Genomic DNA, 26,893 nt, shown 5'->3' with positions numbered 1-26,893 from the left:
ATTCAGAGAGAGAAAGAGGAAATTTAAAAAGGAAATAGTAAAGAAAGAATATAAACTATCTTTATTTCCAGATGACGTGGTTCTATACATAGAAAATTCCAAATAATCCACATACACACAAAAACTACTAGAGTCAATCAATTAATTCAGCAAATTTGCAGCATGCAAGATAAACAGACAAAATTACTATACACTAGAAATGAACAATCTGAAAATAAAATTAATAAAGCAATTTTATTTACAATAGCACCCATAAGAATAATATACCCAAAATAAATTTATTCAAGAAGGAAAAATTCTTGTCCATTGAAAACTATAAAATGTTATTGAAAGAAATTGAAGACATAAATAAATGGAGAGATATCCTGTATTTAATAAATGGAAGAATAAGTATTGTTAAAATATTTATGCTGCTCAAAATGGTCTATAAATTCAACATGTCCCTATCAAAATTTCAATAGTATTTTTCACAGAAACAGAAAAAACCAACTCTAAAATTAGAATGGAACCACCAAAAGCCCAGAATAGACCCAGCAATCCTGAGAAAGAAAAAGGAAGTTGAAGGTATCTAGTCAAAAATTATGTTACAGAGCTGTAGTAATCAAAACTATGTGGGATTGGCGTTAAAAGAGACCAGGGGACCAAATAGCCGAGAAATAAACCCAAGTAGATACAGTCAACTACTTTTGACCATGTCCCCAAGAGCACACAATGGGGAAAAGATAATCTCTTTAATAAATGATGTAAAGAAACTGGATATCCAGATGCAAAATAATAAAATTGGATCCTTAGTTCCTAGAAGAAAAACACAATGGGCTGGGCACTGTGGCTCATGTCTGCAATCCCAGCACTTTGGGAAGCCAAGGCTGAGGAATCACTTGAGCCCAGGAGTTTGAGACCAGCCTAGGCAAAACTTCAAAATATTGAAAATATGACCCAGCAATCCCTCTTCTGGGCATATATCCATAGGAAATGAGATCAATACCTAGTAAAGATATCTTCACTGCTGTGTTCACTGCAGCATTACTCACAATAGTGAAGACATGGAAACAACCTAAATGCCCATCAACAGATGACTGGGTAAAGACATTGTAGAATATAAAGTGAAATGTTATTCAACTTTTACAAGAAGAAGATCCTGTAATTTGCACCAAAATTGAAGCTGGAGGACATTATGTTAAGTGAAATAAACCAGACACAGAAAGAAAAATATTGAATAATCTCTCTTATGTATGGAATCTAAAAAAGAAAATAAAAAGTCAAATATATAGAAACTGAGAATAAAAAGACTAGTTATCAGAGCCTAGATTGGAGACATGGGGTGGGGGGGTAAATGAAGAGATGTTGGTTAAAGAGTATAAAGTAGTTATTATGTAGGATGACTAAACCTCAAGATATAAAGTACAGCTTGAGGAATACAGTTAATAATAGTGTACTGTATACCAGAAATTTTTTAAGAGAGTATATTTTAGGTGCTCTTACTATACACACATAAGGTAACTATGTGAGTTGATGTATATTCGAAATTGTTTATCTGTAGTTATCATTTCACTATGTATATGGATTCAAAATATCATGTCGTATACCTTAAATGTATATAATAAAAATAAAAGAGCCCAAAACCTCTCAAATTAGATAATAGACTTAAGTATAAACCTTGAAACTTTAAACCTTCTAGAAGAAAAATAGTAGAAAATCTTTAAAAATATCTAAATGACCAATAGGCATATGAAAACCAAAGTGGTATATTACTACATATGTAGTAGAATGGCTAAAATGAAAAAGACTAAAAATAGTAAGTGTGTGAGAATGCAGACCAACTAGAAATGACCTACATTTTTTCATAGAAATGTAAAATAGTAAAACTACTCTGCAAAACTCTGTTTCAGCTTTTCATTCTTTCAACCAAGAAATTCCACTCTTAGCTGAGTATACCCAGGAGAAAAGAGTGCATATCTTCACTAAAAGAATTATACAAGAATATTCAAAGTTATTTTGTGCATAATAGCCAAAAAGTAAACCTGTCTGCCATCTGAAAAAATGATAATAAAATTGTGTGCCAATCATACAATAAAATATTACTTTGTCAAAATAAAATTAAACAAAAGAAAAACACAAACAAACAAATTCATGGCCTACATAACCCCCCAGAGACTGAATCTCAATTGCAGATGCTGAGTAAGAGAAGTCAAAACAAAAGAGAGCATATGATATGATTCCATTTTTATGATGCATAATAAACAAAATTATGGTCCCTGCTATAGTTTAGATATTTGTGCCCTCCAAATCTTGTGTTGAAATTTGATCCCCAATGTTGGAGGTGGCCCAATGGGAGGTCTTTGGGTCATGGGGATCCCGCAGGAATAGGTTAAGGCCTTCCCTGGAAGGGGGCAGTAAGTTCTTGCTCTTTTAGTTCCCATGGAAACTGGTTGTTAAAGAGCCTGGTACTTCCCGTCTCCCTCATGCTTCCTCTCTCACCATGTGATCTCTGCCCATACCAACTCCCCTTTGTTTTTCCCCATGAATGGAGGGAGACTGTGGCCCTCATTGGAAGCAGATGTTGGCTCCATACTTCTTGCTCAACCTGCAGAATGGTAAGCCAACTAACCGTCTTTTCTTTATAAATTGCCCAACCTCAGGTGTTCCTTTACGGCAACACAAATGGATTAAAGACTTGCAAAATTCAGAATACATTCTTTATTCAGGGGATGAGTATCGACTAGCAAGGAGAATGTCAGAACTTTTGGGCATGGTGGAAAATGTTCTCTACCTTGATCTCGGTGGTATTACACAATGCATAATTATGTTAAAATTAATTAAGCTGTATTCTTCAGTTTTTTGCATTTTGTTTTATGCAAATTATACCTCAATTAAGAACTGTTCTTAGAAAAAAAAAGATGATAAAGACTCTTGAAAAGTGACAATTGAGAGAAGTTAGGTAACAAATATTCAGTGTATAAATAACAGGGATTCCTTAAGAAGAAACCAAAAGCAATGGAATAGAAGAAACACAAAAAAGCATAATGGAAAAAGATTTTGAAATTTGAAGGTTTGAAACAATATTAAAATGACACATTATTTCCCCGGGAAAATCAATCTAGAACCACAAACTCTGAGACTTCTTCCCACAGAAGTACTGTCACTCAATTTGATCTAATGGTACAAGGTTAGTTTTGAAGGACAAATAGAACTGGTTTCTAATGCTTATTCCTCAACTCGCTAAATTTGTGACCTAGGAAAATTTTGTAAGTTTTCTGAGTTTTTTCCTCCTCAGGAGAAGGATAATAACTGTAATAAAATAGTTTATATAACAGAAAGAAATATGATCACATGACAGTGTACATGAGCCATAATTAGTTAAGAATATATGGCCGGGCATGGTGGCTCACGCCTGTAATACTAGCTCTCAGGGAGGCAAGAGGTGGGAGGATAGCTTGAGCCCAGGAGTTCGAGACCTGCCTGGGCAATATAGCGAGACCCCATTCTCCAGAAAAAGGAAAAAAAATAAATAAGCGTAAGAATATATTTACTCTGAGTTCTCTTTTACCCACTTAAAAATGTAGACAAACAATGGAAGAAAAACAGAAAAATGTTCAAAAATAAATATTCTTCCATTATTTCTAGAAAAACGTCACAATACACTAAAAAGAGTTAGAGAGGACCTAGTTTGTACTGAGCAACCTTCCCCAAACCCTGAAGCAGCTGTAATCTCTATCTAACACCAGAGATGAAAGTCTTGACTAGATCCAACCCCTCCAGTCCCCTTTGTCTAGCACTGACTGAGGAAGTCCACTCTAGCCTTAGGAAAACATGGGTTTCCAAGCGTTCCTCAGAGAGGCACTCAGCTGTTCAGCTCTAAAGGTCTGGAGGAATATGTCAAACTGGTTTGGTTGAAGGCCAGGTTGAACTACATGACCAGGCCACTCACCTGAATCAAAGTCAGTGAAAGGGTACCATTCCCCAGAGCTCTGTTGCAGGACATTGGATGCTCCAGAGAGGGGGTGGTGGGCATAGGAATATCAATCAGAAGAAACATCAGACAATGGACCCAAGGCATAATTAAATAATGTCCACCTTTCACTAAAACCCAGGAAAGTTCTCATTCAAAAACTGATATTTTAAAGAAAACCCAGGTATAAATCTTTATGACTTTGGATTAGACACTGGTTCCTTAGATATACACAAACAACCCCAAGTAGATAAATTTAACTTTATTAAGATTAAAAATTTTATACTTCAAGGGACATTATCAAGGAAGTGAAAAGACGATACACATAATGGGAGAAATATTTGCAAATCATATATCTGACAAGGGTCCTGTATCCAGAACATACAAAGAATTCTTATAACTGAGCAACAAAAAAAACAAATAACTCAATTTAACATTGGGAAAAGGGGTTTGAATAGACATTTCTCTAAAGGATACATATAAATGGCCAATAAGCACATGCAAAGATGTTTAATGTTATTTGTCAGTAGGAAAATGTAAAGCTAAACCAAAATAAGATACCACTTCATACACACTAGTATGACTAAAACAAACAAAAAAAGACAACACACGTTGGGGAGATTGTGGAGAAAATGGAATTCCTGTAATTGCTAGCGGGAATATAATATGGTGTGGCCACTGAGCTTGGAATACAGTTCATTAGTTCCTCAAAAAGTTCAATATAAAGTTGTATAGGATGCAGCAATTACATGCCTAGGTATATAACCAAGAGAATTGAAAACAGATGTTCACTCAAAAACATGTAAAAATATTCAAGGAGCATTATTCATAATAGTTAGAAAGTAGAAACATCCCAAACAATGATCACTTGATGAATAGATAAAAAATGTGGTATACGGTCCATAAAAAATGGAATATTATTTGGCCATGAAAAGGATGGAAGTACTGACACATGCCACATCAAGGATGAACCTTGAGAACATTATGCTAAGTGAAAGAAGCCAGATGCAAAAGGCCATATAATGTATTATTCCATATATGTGAAATTTCCAGAGCAATTAAATTTATATAGAGAGAAAGTAGATTAGTGGTTGCTATAAAGTTATGGATTGCAAGAAGTGGGGAATGGAGAATGACTGCCAATAAGTACGGGCATTCTTTTTAACGTTACAAAAATGTTCTGGAATTAGGTAGTGGTGATGATTGCAAAACCTTTTAAATATAGTAACAGACACTGAATGGTATGCCTAAAAATGGTGACTTTTATGATATATGAATTATACTTTAGTAATAATAATAACAACATAACGCAAGTTGTCCTTCCACATTTCTCTGCCCAGTATTTTCATGAAAAAATGCATCTCGCTTTCACAGTCAGTGGCCAGAATATGATGCTGACAGCCTGTTGTGAGGAAATACATTAGATTAAAAAAAGTGTTTTTTTTTGTTTTTGTTTTTGCGGAAATAAGGTATAGGTGAGAGAAACACCTACTCAGAAAGAACTGACACAATTGAGTTGGAAAATGTGGAAAAGGGTGTGGGGGAGAGGGGACTACCTGAGGTCTGGCTGCAGTACTTACAGTGAGGAGAACTTGGACAGGTTACAGACTCTGTGCATTGGTTACTTCATCAACAAAACAGGGCAAAGTAAAGCTTTCCTCACAAGTCGAATGTGAAGATCACAAGTGATAATATATAAGAAAAATCATCTCACAAACTGTAAGATTGATGATATCAGTGGGTGCCCAAACTGACTGCACATCTGAGTAACATTGACAAATGCATTCCAGGCACCAGGTAAGGCCACTGAATCAGAATCACTGCAATGGGGTTGATGGACTTGTATTTGCACTAACTTTCCCAGGTGTTGTTTCTTACTCTGATCAGCTTGGGGGTAGGAACCACTAAGCTGCATCACATCATCCCAAAGCCACAATACAAAAGTAAGCCAGAGCAGAACAACAGGATATGTTCATTGCAGCCTCTAAAGCCCAGAGAAACTGGGGGACACTGGGGGACTCTAAGAGACCTGGATCCTTGGGCCCCATTTTAGCTTTATCTGGAGTACAGCAGAGACACAAGCCCTTGGAGACATGTGCTTGAGACACTGACCTTCCACGTTGGAAACAGTGAAAGCCCTAGTTTCAAATTCAAACTTGCTTCGAGTAGAATTTTTTTTTACCTTTTCTGCACAGTGATGAGACCGGTCTTCTCCAAGCCTCTCACCTTACAAGAAAAGGAATTGTTCGGCTAAGAATTCAAACTTCAGTAGAGATATGTAAGTAAAGAGGACTTATAAATAATCTAGCTGCCTAAGAAGAAACTAGAAAGTTAGCAAGTGCATTCATATTTCGGACAGTCGTGCTCACTAGAACAGAGGCATTCAGACATGAAGAAAAGACCCCTTAGTAAAAGAGAAGTAATTCCTTCCTGTACTAGGACATTATCTCCAACTTCAGGCAGGTGGGATCACAGCTGCCTGCTCTAGAGCATGGGTCGCTTTTGCATTTAGGATGTGTTTGACATCCTGACACCTGCACCCATTTTGGGGAGGCCAAGGGAGAGCTGGAATTGCTGGTGGTGTTGGACAGTGCATGGAGATTGTTCAGCAGGAGGAGGGGTAAGTGCAAGGAGAAAGACCAGGACATGCTGAGAGACAGTGAGCAGCACAAATAGGGACAAGTGCACGATGAAAACAAAAGTTAGTGCTTCATCTTTAAAACTCAAACCAATTATTTGTTCTTATAAGTAATAAAAAGTATTTTTCTATTTACAGGAGAATTTAGTTGCAATGTAGAAATCAGAAAAACTTTAAGGCCAGGCGTGATGGCTCATGCCTGTAAGCCCAGCACTTTGGGAGGCTGAAGCAGGCGGATCACCTGAGGTTGGGAGTTCGAGACCAGCCTGACCAATGTGGAGAAACCCTGTCTCTACCAAAAATACAAAATTAGCTGGGCATGGTGGCACGTGCCTGTAATCCCACCTACTCTAGAGGCTGAGGCAGGAGAATTGCTTGAACCCGGGAGGCAGAGGTTGCAGTGAGCTGAGATTGTGCCATTGTACTCCAGCCTGGGCAATAAGAGCGAAACTCCGCCTCAAGAAAAACAAAAAAAGAAAGAAAGAAATCAGAAAAATTTTAAGTTCAGGTGTAAAACCCTAAACCATAGCTTCAATTTAATCTTTGTAAATAGAACAGAGTAAAAACTCCATAAAACATACATTGTGCTATAAAAACCACAATGGATTATGACCCGCACCTTCCTCTAGGGTATTACACACGTACCCAGCAGATCACCAACCACCACTGACCATGACTGATCTCACCATGTTCTTTTAGTGGAAGACAATCACAGATCAATGGTATTAGGCCAACTCAAAAAAACATCTAACAAGCAATATTCCATAAAAACTGCTCATGGGCCCTGTTCTGTTTAATATATAGGGGAACTAAATGAAAACAACAAAATAGCCTCAGTTTTATAAGATTTCCCAAGATAGGTGGTCTCTGCATGTTTTCAGGAGGTATGCGTAAATGATTTTGATCACTTGAAATCTTGAAAACAGCAATTGTGAATCTAGAATGACATCCATAACTGAGATGTATGAAATGGAGTATTTAGAGACATTAAAATACAAATCAGCCTACAGATAGTGGAAGAGCTTCAGCAGTAAGGATGTCAAACTGGTTGTAAGTGTAGTGAAAAGCCAACATACCGCCCCAGTAAGGGAAAAGAAATCAACATAACAATGGGATGCCGCAAGAAGAATATTGAGACAATACAGAAAACATTTTGAAAATGAATTATTCACTCACATAGTATTATATTCTGCTTTTAGTCCTACACTTTTTAAAAGACACAGAAAAAACTGCAGAAGACCCAGAAAAGCACATCATGGCAGTCTAAAACTTCCACATCTTTCACTTGTAGAAAAGCCTTCAGGTCTGTTTTTACTTAAAGAGAAGGGGGGCAACTTCATTACAACAATTGAAAATAAAACCTGTTGGGAAATTATTTCTGCCTTGATGATTTTATACACATAAGGGATAAACAATGAGAAATATGCTTAGATTTATTGGGAAAGAGATAGGTCTGCCGTACTGTCACAAGGGTACACAAATACCCAGAATGACAGCTGAGGGAGTGGTCCCCATCAGTGGTGACCCTCAGGGGAGATCAGGAGGCCTTGTGTTTCAGCATGGCCTAGGCAAGTGGAAGGCAGGGGCTCCAAGATCCCAGGACATCCCCACCTTCTAATTCTGTAATAGCGACGGCAGATCGTTACCTGACCCACTGGGCACTACTTCCCTCACTCCCTTCAGAGTCTAAGCTACAGGCAGTGCCTTCTGCTCCAAGCTCTGGCTCCTTAAACTTTGTTTTTGTGGTTAAGGACTTTCAGGTGTTGTGGGGTGCTGATCAAGTTTTTCTGAACAGTAAGGTAAGAATTCCAGTTATAGTCATCCCTCAGTCCTGGTCAAATCTGTTTGATTTCACTAGTTTTTAACCCATCTTGGGTTGGGTTTCTTCTCCCCAGTCCCTGGCTCTACCTCTTCTGCCACAAACGTCAGCATAGCAGAATCTGTCAGCCCTTTGTCCAGTGAGAGAGCAGAAATGAACATCCTAGAAATCAACCAGGAATTGCTCTCACAGCTGAAAATGAGCGAACAGCAGTTCCGAGACCTCAAAGAGAAATTTCTTGTCTCTGAAGCTTCTGCCAGCTACAGAAATACAGTAAGTTCTTTTTTTTTTTTTTTTTTTTTTGAGACGGAGTCTCGCTCTGTAGCCCAGGCTGGAGTGCAGTGGCGCGATCTCGGCTCACTGCAAGCTCCACCTCCCGGGTTCATGCCATTCTCCTTTCTCAGCCTCCCGAGTAGCTGGGACTACAGGCGCCCACCACCACACCCGGCTAATTTTTTGTATTTTTAGTAGAGATGGGGTTTCACCGTGTAAGTTCTGCAGGTTCACTATCACCAAAGTGATGAGTGATCACTGTCTTCTCTCTGAGAAACTAAACACTCTTTAGACCCGATTCCTGTCTTCTCTTCATCAAAATAAATTTCATCCTTCCCTTACTCCCAGAAAGGTAGAAGTAGATATTTTAATCTCATTTTGCTGAGGATTGAAAAACTGGACACAAAGTGTTTAGCAACTTTTCCGCATTTGCAGTGAAGTGTAGGGTGGGGTTAGAGTTAAAATCCCAATTACTGATGCCTGATGCAGACATAAAACTTCCTGTTTTTCTCAGTAACAGCCTAAACCATTTTTACCAGGATCCTCTCTGTACCATATAAAATCCTGCAGGCAAATAACGTTTAGTCTGTTGGTGTAAATGTCTGGAACTAATGAACTTTTATTCAATTTAAGTGTCTATTGAGGCCCAATAGGCAAAGCCCTGTGCTGTCCGCACTGGGGGGAAGATGGTGATAGTTCACAGTCCCTGCTTTCCAGGAGCTTAATGAGGAGTCTGCTCTGAATAGACCCTGTGGTATCCATAAGTGACAGCATCAGGAGCAGGGACGACCCTGATGAGAGGGAAGTCCTGCTTCCTGGATCACAGGCTCTTATTCCTAAAGAGGAAGAAAGGGAGTGCCCAAGACTCTGCTGAGGTAACAGTGCAGTGTGGAGAGGAGGGACCCTGGGCTAGTCTCCTGGGCTCCAATCCAAGTTGTTTGTCTTCTCTTTGTCTCAGTTTCCTTATCTGTTAATAGGGTCCTATAATACTTCCTACCTCTGTAAATTGCTGCAATGAATTACCGGAACTCGTTCTTGTAAATCTCCTGGAAGAGTCCTTGGCACAGAGTAAATACTATTTATTAGTTATTTGTGCTACTATTTCTAATTTAACACAAACTTTATTAGCATTTGGGCATATTTTTTTCAGGGCCTTATGGTCTTATGCCTCATATTTTACCTACTTGTGTCCAGATATGATTTTAAAAATCTCTGTGGTATTTGTGCTTGAAATTCCCAATACAAGGGAACCATCAGTCCCATAGTTCTAGGGGCCTTCCTGACTGTACAGGAAATCACTGCTTTATGTTCCAGTCTAGTGTTTTACAGGAGGCTGCAAGGCTTGGTAAAGTGGCCCATGATTTTGAGTCACACCTTAGTGGATGTGAATTCTGACTCTGCCTCATTCCAATTGAGTCATGTTTTCTAGTTATTTCATGTGCCTTTGAGTTTCTCTTTCCTCATTCACAAATTGGGGAGTATCAGCGGCCTTGTATTTGGGAGGTTGGTAAAGATATGGAGGCCCAATAGGCAAAGCTCTGTGCCAGCTGCACTGGGAGAAGCGATGGTAGCACAGAGCACCTGCTTTAAAGGAGCCTAAACAGGAGGCTGCTCCTGCCAGAAACTGTGAAACGTAAGTGACAGCATCAAGTGCCGCCGAGAGCTTGGTACTGGGGATCCTTGTGTCCTTGGGGTGGACCCTGACTCCTCCTGTGTCCGGAATTGGTGGGTTCTTGGTCTCACTGACTTCAAGAATGAAGCCGTGGACCCTCGCGGTGAGTGTTACAGCTCTTAAGGTGGCGCATCTGGAGTTTGTTCCTTCTGATGTTCGGATGTGTTTGGAGTTTCTTCCTTCTGGTGGGGTTTGTGGTCTCCCCGGCTCAGGAGTGAAGCAGCAGACCTTCGCGGTGAGTGTTACAGCTCTTAAGGCGGCGCGTCTGGAGTTGTTCCTTCTTCCCGGTGGGTTCGTGGTCTCGCTGGCTTCAGGAGTGAAGCCGCAGACCTTCACGGTGAGTGTTACAGCTCACAAAGGCAGTGTGGACCCAAAGAGTGAGCAGCAGCAAGATTTATTGCAAAGAGTGAAAGAACAACGCTTCCACAGTGTGGAAGGGGACCCGAGTGGGTTGCCACTGCTAGCTCGGGCAGCCTGCTTTATTCTCTTATCTGGCCCCACCCACATCCTGCTGATTGGTAGAGCCGAGTGGTCTGTTTTGACAGGGCGCTGATTGGTGTGTTTACAATCCCTAAGCTAGACACAAAGGTTCTCCAAGGCCCCACCAGAGTAGCTAGATACAGAGTGTCGATTGGTGCATTCACAAACCCTGAGCTAGACACAGGGTGCTGACTGGTATGTTTACAAACCTTGAGCTAGACACAAAGGTTCTCCACATCCCCACCAGATTAGCTAGATACAGAGTGTGGACAATCAGCAGGATGTGGGTGGGGCCAGATAAGAGAATAAAGCAGGCTGCCGGAGCTAGCAGTGGGAACCCACTCGGGTCCCCTTCCACACTGTGGAAGCGTTGTTCTTTCACTCTGCAATAAATCTTGCTGCTGCTCACTCTTTGGGTCCACACTGCCTTTGTGAGCTGTAACACTCACCGCGAAGGTTTGCAGCTTCACTCCTGAAGCCAGCGAGACCACGAACCCACCGAGAAGAACGAACAACTCCAGACGCGCCGCCTTAAGAGCTGTAACACTCACCGCGAAGGTCTGCAGCTTCACTCCTGAAGCCAGCGAGACCACGAACCCACCGGGAGGAACAAACAACTCCAGACGCGCCGCCATAAAGGTTCTCCACGCCCCCACCAGACTCAGGAGCCCACCTGGCTTCACCCAGTGGATCCTGCACCGGGGCTGCAGATGGAGCTGCCTGCCAGTCCCGCGCCCTGCGCCCGCACTCCTCAGCCCTTGGGTGGTCGATGGGACTGGGCGCCGTGGAGCAGGGGGCGGCGCTCATCGGGGAGGCTCGGGCCGCACAGGAGCCCAGGGAGGGGGTGGGAGGCTCAGGCATGGCGGGCTGCAGGTCCCGAGCCCGGCCCCGCGGGAAGGCAGCTAAGGCCCGGCGAGAAATCGAGCTTAGCGCCGGTGGGCTAGCACTGCTGGGGGACCCAGTACACCCTCCGCAGCCGCTGGCCCAGGCGCTAAGCCCCTCATTGCCCGGGGTCGGCAGGGCCGGCCAGCTGCTCCGAGTGCGGGGCCGCCAAGCCCACGCCCACCCGGAACTCCAGCTGGCCCGCAAGCGCCGCGCACAGACCCGGTTCCCGCTCGCGCCTCTCCCTCCACACCTCCCTGCAAGCTGAGGGAGCCCGCTCCGGCCTTGGCCAGCCCAGAAAGGGGCTCCCACAGTGCAGCGGTGGGCTGAAGGGCTCCTCAAGTGCCGCCAAAGTGGGAGCCCAGGCAGAGGAGGCGCAGAGAGCGAGCGAGGGCTGTGAGGACTGCCAGCACGCTGTCACCTCTCACTCCCCTGTAGGCAACGACCGCAGCAGCATGTCCAACCTCCCACCGAGACAGGTGTGTCTTTTCTTAGAGTGTGAGGAGCACAAAGGCATCACAGAATCTGAGCTGGGGGAGAAGATGCAGTTCAAGGAGGAGAAGCTGGCAGAGAAGTCGACACAAGCTGAGGAGCTCAGGTGAGGGAGGCTCTGTGTGGTGGGGCAGGCAGGTGGAAGGTGTATGAGTCTCGGAAGCGGGGCAGCTCAGCTGGAGAAATAAGAGCTAACCTGGGCCAGGAGAAGGGCAGGAATTTACATAGCAGGCACATGTCGTGCAAACATTTATAAAACAATTACAGAACAACAATGCTAGTAAATTATGGGCTACAGTTGTTACTCGGAACAAGTAATTATCGAGGCAAAATTTGTAAAACACAAAATTAACCAAAGGAAAGTGAACAACTCAGCAGCATTTAGTACATTCAAAATATTGTGCAATCACCACTACATTTTCTCTTTCTAAATGTTTTATTTTAATGTTTGTGGGTACATAGTAGGTGTACATATTTATGGAGTGCCTGAGATATTTTGGTATAGGCATACTATGGATAATAATGACATCGCATAAAATGGAGTGTCTATCCCCTCAAGAATTTGTTGTTTATGTTACAATTGATTATACTCTTTTAGTTATTTTTAAATGTACAATTATATTATTAGCTATCATCACACTGTTGTGCTATCAAATACTAGGTCTCATTCATTCTATTTTTTTTGTACACATTAACCACCCCCATAACCTCAGCTCCCACTGTGCTTCCCCGCCTCGGGTGACTATCCTTCTACTCTCTATCACCATGAGTTCAATTGTTTTGATTTTTAGATCCCACAAATAAGTGACACCATGTGATGTTTGTCTTTCTTTGCCTGGCTAATTTCACTTTGCATAATGACCTCCAGTTTCATCCATGTTGCTGCAAATAACAGGCTCTTATTCTTTTTTATGGCTGCATAGCACTCCATTGTAAATAAGTACCATATTTTCTTTATCCTTAGTTAGAATCACCTCCTGACTTACTGGCTTCTCATTCTTTCATTCATTTGAATGTTATTATCTTGACCCTGTCATTCTTTCATGCTTTCATCTCTCTGAATAACCTCAGCTGTACTTGGCCACATTTCTATGTGTGGCTTTGTGTCCAGTCACTGCATATTGTGCTGTGTGTGCTATTTTTACATGGAAATGTCCATGTAATGAGGAACTAAAGGGACAATTTTCTGAAACAAATTTGGGAAGAAATCTAGTTTTCTTTACACAGGAAAAAGTTGAATGTTGAGGAATCTTATAGGAATACTCTAATACAGAGGAGGGCTTTTAGTAAAAAATTATATTTTGGCTGGGCGTGGTGGCTCACCCCTGTAATCCTGGCACTTTGGTAGGCTGAGGAGGGTGGATCACCTGAGGTCAGGATTTTGAGACCAGCCTGGCCAACATGTCATAAACCCTGTCTCTAATAAAAATACAAAAATTAGCCCGGTGTGGTGGCATGTGCCTGTAGTCCTAGCTACATGGGAGGCTGAGGCAGGAGGATATCTTGAACCTGGGAAGTCAAAGTTGCAGTAAGCCGAGACTGCATCACTGTACTCTAGCCTGTGGGACAGAGTGAGATCTGTCTCAAAAAAAAACTTTTTCTGTTTGTCAGAGCCATTTCCCCAAAACTGTGCTAAAATTCTGCTTGGAGGGCTTCTTGAGGATATTCTCACATAAATCTCTGTTGCAATTCTTAGAACTGATCACTGATCCCTCTCCACTCTTATATTTTCTCTACTATCCTACCTTAGGTGATACAAAGCCCTAGTTCACTCTCAGGCGTGAGAGCTGACCCAGTTAAGGAAGAAGTTATGGGAAGGGAGAGATGCCTCCCTTTTACTCAATCAGCATCTGAAGGCCCTTCTCACTGATGATGACCCTGACAACCACCAGGGGCAGGACCTCCGAGAGCAGCTGGCTGAGGGGCGAGGGGCGCAGGCTGGCAGAGTGCCTTGTCCGCAAGCTCAGCCCAGGTAAGACAGTCACAGGCCCTGATGACACAAAATCCTAGGCTTATGAGAAGACTCCAGACCTCCACACCTGCATAATGACAATTTTATTGGTGGTCTTTCTTTCTACTAGGCATTAGTACCATGACATGACCAGGACTTCCTGTGTAGGAAGAGAGATGAGAAACCCATGGGTTGGAGGTCAGAGTATGGCAAAATCCTCCTTCCTCCTTGATGGAACTGGCCTTTGGAGCAAGAAGCATCATCCATCCAGTTTTAAAGGACAGGAAGGAGGATGTGACAGGAAGCAGCTTGTAAGAGTGGAGCGAGCCCTGGACTAAGAATGGAAGTTCCCAGGCTCTATTCTCAGCAATGTCTTAGTAACTGTGGGCCAGCGATTTATCCTTCCTGGATGTCTGTGTCTAACTGGAAATGGGGACAAATTATCTCCTGCATGGTAGATACAGCATTCAAATGTGGGAACACACATGAATGAATTTCAGAATAAGGCAAAGACCCTCACTGTGTGATGTTAGATAAGGTAGTTGATGTGGTAGCATGTGGTGTTAGGAAAGTTGTTAAGACTGGAACACTCTTTGTAGAGAGAATTTTCCGGGACAACACAGCAGAAGCTAGTTGAAGGGTCTGTGAAGTCCCCTGATGTATGGAGCGGTGGGCGACAGGGTTGTTTGTCCTTTCCTAGAGAAAGAAATAGGTTTTAGTGAGAGCTGTGAGGGGATGTGGAGTCTGTGCCTGGGAATCAGATCTGCGGCCAGAGGGGGAAGACAGCTGCTGAAGTCCAGAGACAAGATGGACAAGGCTCCAGTGATATGAGGGGAAAAAGGCCTTTTTAATTTGTTCCCATGTCATGATGATGGTTCTCCAGATTAGAACCACATTGCCAGGGCAAAAAACGTGAGAGCTAAAGATGAAACACGAGGGCTTTCAGTGCAACACTGACTTGTACATAGATGTTCATGTCTCAGTGCTCATATATCTGACTGTGTTTGCAGTGGGTGAAGTGGGAAATATCTGAATGGACACTGCTGCATTTGTTTGCAGAAAATGATGAAGTTGGAAATGAAGATGCTAAAGATGAGAAAGTTGAAAAAGTCCAAGGACCACTTGCCTCCAGGTAACAATGAATAATCAGGAGCTGGTAATGGGTAGGTAAAATATGGAAAAGGCCTCAGAAAGAAGACAAGAGAGGTGTAGGTTGTCATGGATTCTAGATGCAAGGAAAAAATTGCAGATTGTATTGATTTAGTGCACTCACTCAACAGTGAAATAGCCCTGTTGACATGGTTGTCTATTTTCTTTGTGGTCCTTGGAAGCATAACCTGAGGAGAACTTACCAGCCTTAGGGATTTCCTGCACACACAGATGAGACCCGTTCTCTTCTGTAGTGAAAACCAGGAGGAGTTTCATATCTGCTTCCTACACAGTTGTCATTAGGTTCTTATTAGCTAAGATAAACAGCAAAGAGTTAACAAGGTGAGGAATTAGGAAGTAACTAGCAAAGTTAAACACCAAGAAAAGTACCTAGACCAAAAGTACTCGCTTTTCAAATCACAATATTAGAAGAAGAAGGCCTAGAAGTCACACCATCTCTGGAGTCTACAATGGCTCAGCATGTATTTTCTTGGCCATAGTATGTTACATTCAACCCAACTGAGCCACATGGTGTAGCAGCTGTTAGGGTTCTTCATGTGCTGTGTGTTACATCTACACCATACAGGGATAGCTGAGTCTCCTCCCTCCTCAGATCCTACCTGCCCAGTGCAATGAGCTCCAGCTGCTCTCTTCTTCTCAGGCCCCTGTGGCAGCCACACTCTGTTGCAGAGAGGAGGACTGCCTGTTCCCTCTTCAAGGGAACCACCCCTTTGCTTTTTGGGACCACTCACTTATGCCTCCTGTCAAAACAGGTTTAATCTTCTGTCATCTCTGTTATCTCTATCCCACCTGGCTCATCAGTGGAGGTACAGGAGGCTGAAGAAAAGGAAGTCCCTCAGAGCTCACTGGAGGAATATTCTGCCACTTGCTCAATTTGCCATGACTCTTCTGATTCCCATCAGCCTCAGAGGTGTGCCAAAATCACACCTGAGGAAGAGAAAGTCGACTCTGCTCTGGATGTAGGCAGTGAATCTTCACATTACGAAGGGGAGGAGGAAGTGCTAAACATTCTCCCATGTAGCCTCTATATTCTTTGTCCTTTGTACCTCTGCCTAGGCTAAGAAAGTTCAACTCTGAGGACAGGACCTATAGATACATATTGGTTTGAATCAGGAAGTGTAGGATTAAATATTAAACACAGATATCAGGTGGGTCAGGGGGCTTCCCTCTCCTCCTTAGCCCATGTCATGCCTTAGTCTCTCTGGCCCCAGTATCAGGTTATTGGACCTCAAGTAGGTGTGATAAACTCATACCCACCTGTGTACAGGAGGTATACAGGAGGCATCTGTCAGACCTCCTATCTTGGATCCAATGTCTTTTGTCTCCTGCAGTGATGTAATTTGTGTCCCTGAACAATGTCCTTGGAGTATGCCTGTCAAAGGTCATTGGCAGCCTTGCCTATAGATTTGGGGATGTCATTACCTTGGTTTTATTGCTCTCAGCTGCAGTCTCTATTCTCCTTTAAGTTGGCTTATCTTTAAATTGGCTTATCTTAGCTTAGCATTCACCTCAAAACCTGAACATAAACACTTCTATCTTTGCCTTGCTTATAAGTTCCCATAAAGCAAGCTGAGGCCTGAGTTCTCCACCCTACTAATGGCCAATTTTTCTGTGTAACACCATAGAATCTTTTTTATTATGCGAGGATTTTTAGAATTTATCCTTCAGTTCAGTCTTGTGTATAAATTCCTCTAAACATTCAACAACCATGACATCCACAGAGACAAGTCAATATTGCAGCAACACTTCTAGAAAGTAGTTAATCCAGTTCCTGAAGATCTTGGGGAAATGTTTTGTTTAACTGCTTAACAGACACAGGCCAGAGAATATGCAATTATGATGTACCAGAAGAGGAAGATTCTGCCCCATGGGCCTGGAAAGCAGGTTCATCTACTTCTTCCAAGACTTAACCTAGGGCATCCTAGACCTTTTCTCTAAGAATAACATATTCTTATGCTGAGAATGTTAATGCCCTTGTGTTATGATTGGACACTAATTTGGTCATGTGTGGAGTATGATTTGCTTAATATGATCCTCTCTTCTGAATTTATTTGCAGAAAATCAAAATGATAATGAGGAAGAGGACGGGAAACAGCCAGTGTCCCCCAGGTAACTCTGATTTTTGAGCTGGTTGTTCAATAGTGACATCTGGAGGATGACATCAGGGAAAAATAGGAGTTTGTGAATAGGACTATTTTATCCATTCAGTTAACTACAAGTTATTCTTTTGAACAATGTTTTCTTTTTTCTTGTGGTACTCATATACATTTCAATCTCTTTCTTTTTTCTTGTGGTACTCATATACATTTCAATCTCTCTCTCTCTTTCTTTCTTTCTCCTTCCTTCCTTCCTTCTTCCTTTTCTTTTCTTTTCTCCTTCCTTTCTTTTCTTTCTTTCTTGACAGGGTTTCACTCAGTCATCCAGGTGGAGTACAGTGCTACTATCATGGTTCACTGCAGCTTTGACCTTCCTGGCTCAAGTGATCCTCCTGCTTAGCCTGGTTTCCATTGCTTAATCCCTCTCAAGCATAGTAACCTACAATCAGTTGACCCAAGTGAACTCACCAAACTCATGGATTTTTTGATATCACTCGTCCTCTTCTGTGTGGTTAAATCCAGGGTGAGATACCTGTTAGGTGTCAGCATGTTGGCAAGTATTTGACCACAAGAGAAGAAAATTGAGTAAAACCCCAACTCCATATTATGTCAAAATATGTTGCTTCTTTTTTCTCATGAACTTCTAATCTGGGCAATTCGCTGAACATGAGCCATCTCTATCTCTCTATCTTTCTCTTTCTCTCACTATCTCACGGCAGCCACACTCTGTCCCACCAAGAAGAGAATAATTTGTACCTTTTATTAGGTCAGCCCCTTTGCTTTCTGCAACCGTTGCCTTATGCCTTCTGTCAAATCCATCTAGGACTCTGTGGTCCCTGACCCCCTTGAATCAACCTTAGACCTTCCTACCCCGCCAGTCTCAGCAGGGAGGTGCCACAGGTGGCAGAGCATGAAGTCCCCTGAGAGCCACGGGATGAATGTTGTTTGACTCCTTTGATTCCTGCTGACCTGTCTGACTCCCATCTGTCTTACAGAAGCACCTTGTACTCATTTGAGAAACAGCAAGTCTGCTTGGCTCTTGATGGGGGAGGAGTGCTCCACTGTGAATGTGATAAACATCCAAATGATGTCTCAGGTAGACCTCATAATCCTTGCACCCTGAGCCTCAGAGTGGGGCTTAGAGATGTCATCAATGTGCCCAGGAATCATAGACATGAGTTGTTTTGAATAATTTTTGTTTAATGCACATCTGATGTCTGTGCTTTGGCATTACCATATGTGCAAGTATTTGATAGCATGAAAGTGAATGAAAAAATTCATATCTTGCTACAATATTGAGAAAAAGAGATGTGGGGGATACAATATCTCTAAGAGTCTAGGAAGACTCAAGAGCTCATGTTCATTTGGCCACTGCATGCTGCTATGAATACAATTTATGCAAAAGTGCTCAATGCACCATGATGTCCCTCTGCATGCACTGTGTGTCATGGCTGTTTTGTACAGGGATCGTTCCATCTCCTTCATCCTTAGCTCATTGTCTGCTCAGTGCACCGAGCACCTGCTGCTCTCTCTCTTCTGCCCCATATGGGGAAGGATTGTTCTATCTCCCTGAGGGGCCTGCCCTTTCCTTCCTCTGGCCCCTCCTGTAGGCCTCCCTTTAGAGCCAGCTGGGCACTGTGGTTTGCTTCCCTCTGGTGTTTATCTTCAGTCTTCTTCATCCACCAGGCCCAGCAGGCAGCTGCTGGAGATGGAAGAACTCGATGTCTCAGAGGACGCACTGGATGAAATTTACTTGACTCCTTCAATTGAATATGACCTATGTGACTGCCACCAGGCTTACAGTAAGTAGCACCTTGTGCTTATTGGAGGAACAGCTCGCCTGCTTTGCTATGGATGCAGTCTGTGAGTACTTCATCCCAAAGGTCATAAAGCTCTACTTGTCTCCCTTCCAGGCAGCCTGTTTATTTTTTTGTTTCCTGCAATTTGTGCAGGCTAAGACATGACATCCTTGTACTTAGATTGTCTTGAGTCTGGCTCTTGGATCCAGTTTTAAACACAGACATCCAATGGGTGGAACTTTCCTCTTCTCTTGTCCTAGGTGACTCCGTTGTCACCAGGCACTTTCTCACAAGAGTGGGATGTGGGTATCAAGATAGGCCTGAGAGGGGGAATGGTGAGGGGCAATTGCAAATGTTCAGCCACCTGTAGCTCAGCTGAAGACATTTGTATGAAAGACCTCCTTCTTTAAGATAAGACATCTCTCTTCGATGAAAGTATGTTGCTAATTGCATTTCCTGGACAGTACCCTTCACTATTCTCTGGTCATCCAGTTGTGCTGGCAGTTTTGCCCAATTATTTTGGAGGTCTGTTTTCATGATTCCTATGTCCCAGGCCAGATTCTTAACTTCTTCTGAGGTGACTTCCCTCCAGCTGAAGCAGGCTAGTGTTCCATCCTGCCTGCATGGCCACGGCTTTCATTCTCTGTGGAGCACCAGTGATTTTTTTTCCATGTGTGGGTTTATAATTTCAATCATGTATCTGGTCTCAGTGTCATAGTGTCACGTAAACCATCACCAATGAGTGTCCCTGATGAGGTGCTGGCCTAACTGATGAGCAAAGCCCATCCTGTGGTTGGAACCATGTGGTTCCATCCCCATGATCTCCAGAAGATCCTTCCTGTTGAGTGGGCACCCTATGGGGCAGCAGCTTCACAGGGTGTGTGGAGAAAAAATCCAATTTTCATTTCTTCTCACTCATTCGATTTTTTGGAGTTCTGAGAGTTGCATGTGGATTTTTGAGCATTTTATCCATCAAATCATCTTGCGGTAGGAGCAAGTAACTCTGTCATGCTCTCCAATATATCTCACTATGTTCTAATGAAATTAGCAATTAACATATTGGTCCTGGATTGTGTTTTCATGGGTAAGTGTCTTTTGTGCTAGGATCATTCTGTTTCCTGTTTTCCGTTTCTCCTTGAGGTTCAAAGAAGCAAAGGCTTTTCTCAGGATCACAGGGATTCATGATACAGACAAAATATGCATTTACCTTGTCTCTGTTGTGTGCCATGCCCCTTGCCAAGTGAGCTCTGTCTATGCTTGTCTCTGGCCCATTCAGTGCTCAAGGGACACTCCCAAGTAGGTGGTGGCATCGCCATGTTAGAGCTGAAGGCTGTGTTGAGGCTCAGCAAGATCCCTCACTTGCCTCATAGGTGATGGCCTGACTAGTATTGGTCTCACAGCGCGGTCTCCATCTACTTCTCTGCAGTGGCTTCTTTCAGGGGCTGAGCTTGGATGGGTGCTCACCCTTTTTCCTTTTCCTGATTTCAAAATTATTTCAAATCATTTTGAAATAATTTCAAGTTAAACAGAAAAGCATCCAGTCTGGTACAAAGAGCTCCTGTAGCCCTGATACAGATTCCCTAAGAAAGAAAACCTCGTGCGATGGGTTTGAACTTCCTCCTCTGCACCAAGAGGACCTATAGACATCTACAGAACTCTCCACCCCAAATCAACAGAATATACATTCTTCTCAGCACCACATCACACTTATTCCAAAATTGACCACATAGTTGGAAGTAAATCACTTCCAACTTGTAGGGACATGGATGAAGCTCGAAACTATCATTCTCAGCAAACTATCGCAGGGACAAAAAACCAAACACTGCAGTAAACTATCGCAAGAACAAAAAACCAAACACCGCATATTCTCACTCATAGGTGGGAATTGAACCATGAGATCACATGGACACAGGAAGGGGAACATCACACTCTGGGGACTGTTGTGGGGTGGGGGGAGGGGGGAGGGATAGCATTGGGAGATATACCTAATGCTAGATGACGAGTTAGTGGGTGCAGTGCACCAGCATGGCACATGTATACATATGTAACTAACCTGCACAATGTGCACATGTACCCTAAAACTTAAAGTATAATAATATAAATAAAGAAAAAGAGGACACCATGACAACAGCAAGGGAAGGATGGAGGACGGACCTGGGGAGTGCAAAAGGCTCCTTTGCGTTCTCATGGAGCCCACGATGGTGTGCAAAGGACGCATGGAGGGAATGAGACCCACTGTGAACCCCTCATTCCCAGCCAGTTGGTACTGACTCACCCCTCTTTAGTGGTCGTCCATCCACCTGCCCCAATATGGACTTATCCGCATCTGTTGCCTGTCTTGACCTGAGAACCCTCATCCAGTGCCGGGGCCTGTGTGAACTCTCTTATGTGGCCTTCTATGCACTGGGCCCCTAAAGACAGCTTTGCATGGAGAAGAAGCTGAAAGTGCAGGATAAGAAGAAAGAAGAATTTAATCCCTAGCTTCATCTTGAATCACCTTCACTTACTGCATCGAGAAATGATCAGAGGTAGCCTTCCCAATCTTTGACTCAGTTCCTGAGGATGATCATTCCATTACAGGCATAACCTGGGAGACATCGCAGGTTGGATTCCAGACCACCACAATAAAGACAATATGGCAATAAAAAAACAAAAAACAAAAACAAAAAAAACCCAAACACTGCATGTTCTCACTCATAGGTGGGAATTGAACAATGAGAACACCTGGTCACAGGAAGGGGAATATCACACACTGGGGTCGGTCGTGGGGTGGGGAGAGGGGGATGGATAGCATTAGGAGATATACCTAATGTAAATGACAAGTTAATGGGTGCAGCACACCAACATGGCACATGTATACATATGTAACAAACCTGCACGTTGTTCACATGTACCCTATAACTTAAAGTATAATTAAAACAAACAAACAAAAAGAAAACCTTGTGCACTTTGTCTGTCCCCAGAGCCAGCACCTCCTCCAGTCCCTCCACGGGGAGATCCAGCTCCAGTAGGCTCTCCCTGGAAAGTCAGGAGCAGAAAGGTCCTGCTGTCCTCCACCCCCTGTCCTCAGAGGTTCTGCTCTGAATTGGGCTGTTCTGGTAAAGCTGTGGGGCTCTGCCTCAGAAACACCGCAGCCAAGATGGGGCTCCCCTGAGGAGGAAGGAAAATGCTCAGACACATGTCTCAGAAGTGCAATGTGTGCAGTGTGGGACGGCTCTGCCAGGGCATCATGAAACATGGGCCAGAGAGGCCAAATGCTTCTTTGCAGATGATTGGGATGAATGAATGCACCATGCAGACTGTACAAGGATGTATCCTGTGTGTGGGTTCACACACTATGTGTGAATAGTGTGTATAGGGCACAGCCTTGACCCCAGCAGCAGTGACACAGGAGGTCGGCTCTGCCGCATCCTCTCTCGGCAGGGAAAATGTTGGTAGAATCAGTGAGAAGATAACCTAAATTATAACTTGATCTTTTATCGGGGGCTTTTCCCTACCTGCCCAACTAATAAAATGTACAGTACTTCAGAAGTTTGAGAAAATATTTTATCTTTTCTTGTGCAAATTCTAGGAATATTCAAAGTATAAGTTTAATAAGACTCAGTAGTCTGAAAAATAGTGATAAAATGACATGATGAAATTAAGTAGTGATGATTAATAACATTCCTAGAGCTTGATTTTTGTCCAAATGCAGAGGACAAGAATGGGGAGACCTGCGTTTGAACAGTCTTTACCAACCAGATTTGCTGTTTCAAGATGTTTTCCCTGTCAGCCCAATATAAACTATCATTCAATCTTACTGATGTCCTCAGTGACTGATGGGTGATGATAAGTAAACTGTGTCCTGAGTAACTATGGAGGTCACACCAAGCCGAGAGTAGGGCTTGTGGACAAAGACCAGAGGCTGGAAGGCACCCAGTGCAGGGCTGGGGCCAGTGAGGGGCCATCCTGACTCCAGCGGAGAATTTGTATGAGGGAGTGGTAGGAAGGGATATTGGATGAGAATATCAGCCAGAAGTTAGAAGGAGCACAAATGCAGGGTGGGGGGTGAGAGTCATGTAGTGGGCAATGGAGAGAAAGTTTTCAGAAGTGAGTGGGAATGTGATAAGAACAGGGTGATAAAATTGGTGAGACAACTGCCAGTATAGAGATGGCAGAATCAGAGAAGGCAGTTAGGGAGACTGTATGAAGCCAGGCATGAGTGATGAGAGTCTGATATAACTGCTGTCAGGAAGGTGAAGTAGAGTAGATACGTGAAAGACATTTTACGAAAAACTTAAGGAAATCTTGGTGAGAATGAGGATGTGTAGAGGGAGGAGAGGGAGGAGCTCCACAGCAATGTGGAGCAGGTCCTGAAGGCTCCGTCCCCCTCCTGAGCTGACCTTGGATTGGCGGAGGCCATTCGAAGTCTCTCATTAGGTCACCTTCTGAGAATGTGTGTTTTTCTCCCTATGGAAATATAAATAATTTTTATTAGGGAATACAGCCCAGACCCCACTGGAGGAGTGGGTAATATGAAGATTGAGCCTTGTGTTACCTCCATAAAGGACAACAAATTCTGATCTGTAGCACTTCTGGCCCCTAAATTTTCATAAACAGACTGATTCCTCTACTACATTGCTTAAGGCTGCTAATAACCACTGTATGGCAATAGAATGTATATGTGTGGGGAGGTGGTAAAACTATTATAGGCAACAGGAAATTCAAAATGCCCTAGGACCCTGAAAAGTTCACCTCACTTAGTATTTGGTCTATAATATTCCAACTCCCTTTTTCACCACTCCTTCCCAAAGCCTTGAGGCTCTAAATCTTCCCCTGTTCTTATTCTCCTATGTGTTTAGATAAACAACTCTTCCTCTCCTGTGTTCTGGAGGCTCTGTAGAACTTTCACTGTAGGACACAGGAAAAAGATAAATAATAATAATAGGCATGACCTTGTTAGACAATGCAAGCCCTCAGGGGTCAAGTGGGGGTTTTTCAGTAAATGGATACTCTAGCCTGGGCACCTGTGGTCTCAGCATCTCCAGTCACAGACATGAAAGGTGACATCGTCTTCGTTTACATGTCTGTCTTTGTGGCCTGGTGTACTGGGTGGTTTTATGGAGAGGCAGGGACATCAGAGATGGGCGTTTTGGGAATGCTTAGCAAAGGGGAAACTGAAATTGTTCCTACTGAACCCCCTTCTCCTTTCAGTTCCCACGCAGGAGGTCTGTCCCCAAGGGTCTTGGAGTGGAGACTTGAGCCACCGCCTGTCAGAGGTGCAATCTTCACATGCACAGCTGGAGCCAAGCCCCCTGGTGCTCAGTTGTATGCAATTGCAGCTGGACCAACGGTTTGATTATGGCTATGGCATAGTCAGGCGGTGCATTTCCTCCACCACCCGGACCTTCACAGCCAAATCTGATTCTGGGAACCAATGGCCCTTCCAAGGTAGGGAAGGAAAGGGGAATAGGAAACTCTAATCCAGGTGCTGGCTGTCATGGTGTTGTGGGTGGAGGAGACAAGCGGGCCTCTGCATGCTCACTGAGGATCAACTTGAAATCCACATTGCTCTAATGTAGTGAAGTGAGTAAGGACCTGGGATTTATGATCAAATCTGCTCTCAGGTCCTGGATTTGCCACTTACAGTTGTTCACCTTGGCCAAGTTATTTGTCTTTTTGGTATTTATATCTCATTTCCTCAGAAATTATATCTACCGGTAATCATTGTTGAGAGAATTAATTATGAGAATTTCCAGAGTGCTGTGTTCAATAAGAATTGCTCAATAAACCTATGAATAGATGTTATCTAATTCTTTTATCTTTCTGGCAAATTAACACTTAGAATGTGACTTCACATGTGTTTTTTCATCTGAGGTAGAACGATTTTTAAGATCTCTGCTTTTAAGGGACCCCTCTTCCTTTGCTTTCTCAGTAAGTCTCATTTGCCAATTTCCTCCCTCTCCTTCACCATTCCTTATTAAGCTAATTTCCCCCCATTAGGCACTTTCAATAACAATGTATTAGCCACATTTAATAAAAATAGAAATTCTGGTCCCACAAGTCAGTCTCCTGACATATCCAGCTTATTTTTTTTTCTGTTTTTATACTCTCTTTGAAATAAAGGGTAACTTTCATATGTAAAGAGTACAAATCAGTTTCTTTCATGATACTCCATTTAATTCACCATCTCCACAGCTATGTCCTCTGTTTTCTTCTCACGAGGATCCACTTCTGCTCAGATTTTCATCATTCTGGGTCATGTTCATCCTCACTCTCTGTCCCTCTCACTATCTCCTTATGGAGCCTCTGGGGCTGCCTGGTGCTCCTCTGTCAGGTGATGCCCCCATCTGAGACATCAGGAGATGCATGTTCTCAGGAGCCGGTGAGGGTCATGTGAAGTGATGAGCACCAGTCTGGCTCCAAGGAGAGGTTTCATGGAAAGTGCTCAGTGAGTGTCAGGGGTGCATAGTTCCTCACATGTGCTATGATAACTTGTAGTATTTAATCCTCTTTTCTTTCTTCCTGTCTCTCTTTTACTTCTCCATATATTCCAACAGCTCCAACCGGAACTAACCTTACTGCTTCAGACACTGTCTCTCCTGCTCACTTTTTTCCAGAGTCCTGAGCATGAACCAAGCTCCAGGCAAGAAGATAGAATGAATGCTTTCTGTTTCATTCTCCTTCACCTGGTGATTTCTTCTTGCTGTCTAACAGGTCATTTGTTTTTCAGCACACCTTCTATCTCATTCTTCTCATGTTTCTAATTGGTTTTTCCAACTTCAACAGAACAGGATAATGATTATAATGTTATGTTCAATATCTCCTAAGATATTGAACATAATTATGTAATTATTCAATTAGATTAATATATATTGGTATATACACTTACATCATTTGTCATATACATTATATATATTTGGTTTGTATATTATATGGAGTGTATATATATGAAATATATATTTATGCAAGTTTTATAAATTCACCAGGTTTAGTCTTCCCTAGTTCTTTTCTTTCATGAGATGTTCCTTCAATTTTGATTTTGCTTGATTTTTATAATCCCCCCTTTAAAAAAGCATGGCCTATATCCAGTATAATTTCCTTGCCTTTGCCTTATACTCTTGGGAGCTATTTGTGTTCACTAATTTAATTTTTCTTGAATATTTTTATCAGTTGGGGGCACTTTTGTCTTCCAGTAATCTTATCATTAATGTAAGAAAAATCAACAACAATAAAAAATCAAAGTGTCCCTACTGGCTTCACCTCACCTCTTGGACTTTTACATCTAAAGCCACTTTCTTTGATATTACTCTTGGGTAAAAGAATAAGTTACAGTAAGATCATGGATAATAGTGGATCCTGATGGCTGTGGTTTTATTTTCAGAGCTGGGTTTGGAGCCTTCCCTTAGAATGAAGAACCCTCCCCAACTGGAGGATGATGATCTTGAAGGTCCAGCTGACAACATGCATGGGTGTCAAGTCATTGGCCACATTCATGCCTCAAGTGTTCTGAAACAGATTATCCAAAGAAAACTGCTGTTGAGCAAGTTCAGACTGGCATGCAGATTCCCTTGCCTTCAAGCTTAAGGTACAGAGGTAATCACATCAATGGCTCTTAGATGCACTAATTCCTTATTTATTTCTGTCTATGATGACAGCTCATTCTCCCAATACATTTTTTTGGTCTTACTTC

At 42.8% G+C, this 26,893-nt stretch overlaps 1 pseudogene; it reads left to right on the top strand.

Annotated features, from left to right (window-relative positions):
- The first annotated feature begins 2,524 nt into the window (after positions 1 to 2,524).
- Positions 2,525 to 26,787, top strand: LOC750304 (neuroblastoma breakpoint family member 6-like; annotated as a pseudogene).
- The last annotated feature ends 106 nt before the right edge of the window (positions 26,788 to 26,893 follow it).

The sequence above is a fragment of the Pan troglodytes genome, chromosome 2 (assembly GCF_028858775.2).
Source record: "Pan troglodytes isolate AG18354 chromosome 2, NHGRI_mPanTro3-v2.0_pri, whole genome shotgun sequence".
Taxonomy (NCBI): domain Eukaryota; kingdom Metazoa; phylum Chordata; class Mammalia; order Primates; family Hominidae; genus Pan; species Pan troglodytes.
The sequence above is the reverse complement of the archived record's forward strand: the minus strand, read 5'-3'. Positions and strand labels throughout refer to the sequence as shown.